This window comes from Oncorhynchus mykiss, chromosome 13, assembly GCF_057628025.1.
Source record: "Oncorhynchus mykiss isolate SJ-2025 chromosome 13, ASM5762802v1, whole genome shotgun sequence".
Taxonomy (NCBI): Eukaryota; Metazoa; Chordata; class Actinopteri; order Salmoniformes; family Salmonidae; genus Oncorhynchus; species Oncorhynchus mykiss.
Genome location: NC_143034.1, coordinates 57858871 through 57861355, shown reverse-complemented (window position 1 = coordinate 57861355; position 2485 = coordinate 57858871). Strand labels below are relative to the sequence as shown.

Genomic DNA, 2485 nt, shown 5'->3' with positions numbered 1-2485 from the left:
AGCTATTAACTACCCTCCGCTCCCCATACCTATTAACTACCCTCCGCTCCCCATACCTATTAACTACCCTCCACTCCCCATACCTATTACCTACCCTCCACTCCACATACCTATTAACTACCCTCCGCTCCCCATACCTATTAACTACCCTCCGCTCCCCATACCCATTACCAACACTCCCCTCCACATACCTATTAACTACCCTCCGCTCCCCATACCTATTAACTACCCTCCGCTCCCCATACCTATTAACTACCCTCCACTCACCGTACCCATTACCAACCCTCCCCTCCACATACCCATTACCAACACTCCCCTCCACATACCTATTACCTGCCCTCCCCTCCCCATATCTATTACCTACCCTCCATTCCCCATACCTATTACCTACCCTCCACTCCACATACCTATTAGCTACCCTCCACTCCCACACCCATTACCTACCCTCCACTCCCCATACCTATTACCTACCCTCCACTCCCCATACCCATTACCTACCCTCCACTCCACATACCTATTACCTACCCTCCACTCCAACTCCACATACCTATTAGCTACCCTCCACTCTCACACCTATTCCTCACCCTACCCTCCACTCCCCACACCCATTACCTACCCTCCACTCACCATACCTATCACCCACCTTCCACTCTCCATACCTATAACCTATAACCTACCATCCACATACCTATTACCTACTGTCCACTCCACATACCTATTACCTACCCGCCACTCCCACTCCCCCTATCTGCCTACCCTCCAGTCCCCATACCTATTACCTACCCGCCACTCCCACTCCCCCTATCTGCCTACCCTCCAGTCCCCATACCTATTACCTACCCTACCCTCCACATACCTATTACCTACCCTCCACTCCCCATTCCCATTACCTACCCTCCACATACCTATTACCTACCCTCCACTCCACTCCCCATTCCCATTACCTCCCCATACCTATTACCTACCCTCCATTCCCCATACCTATTACCTACCCTCCACTCCCCATACCTATTACCTACCCTCCACTCCAACTCCACATACCTATTAGCTACCCTCCACTCCCACACCTATTCCTCACCCTACCCTCCACTCCCACACCTATTCCTCACCCTTACCCTTACCCTCCACTCCCCATACCTATTACCTACCTTCCACTCCCCATACCTATCACCTACCCTCCACATACCCATTACCTACCCTCCACTCACCATACCTATTACCTACCTTCCACTCCCCATACCTATCACCTACCCTCCACATACCTATTACCTACCCTCCACTCACTGTACCCATTACCAACCCTCCCCTCCACATACCTATTACCAACCCTCCCCTCCACATACCTATTACCTAACCTCCACTCCCACTCCCCATACCTATCCTACTCTCCACTCCCCATACCCATTACCTCCCCTCCCCATACCCATTACCTACCCTCCACTCACCGTACCCATTACCAACCCTCCCCTCCACATACCCATTACCAACCCTCCCCTCCACATACCCATTACCAACCCTCCCCTCCACATATCTATTACCTACCCTGCCATCCACTCCCACTCCCCATACCTATCCTACTCTCCACTCCCCATACCCATTACCTACCCTCCATTCCCCATACCTATTACCTACCCTCCACTCCAACTCCACATACCTATTAGCTACCCTCCACTCCCACACCCATTACCTGCCCTACCCTCCACTCCACTCCCCATACCTATTACCTACCCTCCACTCCCCACACCTATTACCTACCTTCCACATACCTATTACCTACCCTCCACTCCAACTCCACATACCTACCATCCACTCCCCATACCTATTACCTACCGTCCACTCCACATACCTATTACCTACCTGCCACTCCCACTCCCCATACCTACCTACCCTCCAGTCCCCATACCTATTACCTCCCCTCCACATATCTATTACCTACCCTCCACTCCCCATACCTACCTACCCTCCAGTCCCCATACCTACCCTCCATTCCCCATACCTATTACCTACCCTCCACTCCCCATACCTAATGCAACCAATATGATGGTAGGTAGGTGTACACACACAATGCTTTCACTAGCAGAATTACAATCATAAATTTCACCAGCCGTGATAAACCCGCCCGGGACCTCACACACCACACTGACAATGCTTTGGTAAATGACTGTTTTATGTGTGTTGCACTGACAGGTTCATGTCACAGATAAGAAGAATCCATCTCTGAGCTGTAATATTCAGCCATTATTAAGGTACTCTATTACTACTCTCAATTAGCTTGTCTCAATGTAGTGGTCTGTTATTATCATAATTCATTCAGTTATTACCGATATGGTATTTGACATGCCACTGGTGAGGATGTGAGAACGAGAGAGATAGAGAGAGGAAGAATGAGAGAGAGAGGGATAGAGAGAGGAAGAAAGAGAGAGAGAGGGAGAAAGAGAGAAAGAGGGAGATAGAGAGAGCATATTTAGAAAACATCACCAGTTTT

General features: G+C 50.0%; 1 protein-coding gene across 5 annotated transcripts in view; it reads right to left on the bottom strand.

Annotated features, from left to right (window-relative positions):
• Positions 1–2149: 2149 nt before the first annotated feature.
• LOC110486653 (myosin-binding protein C, fast-type) overlaps positions 2150–2485 on the bottom strand; it is a 47965-nt gene continuing 47629 nt past the window's right edge. For all 5 annotated transcript variants that reach the window (XM_036941372.2, XM_036941368.2, XM_036941370.2 and 2 more), the window contains one exon: positions 2150–2485. This exon is cut by the window's right edge and continues 142 nt beyond it. The gene's annotated coding sequence lies outside the window, so the exon portion shown is untranslated.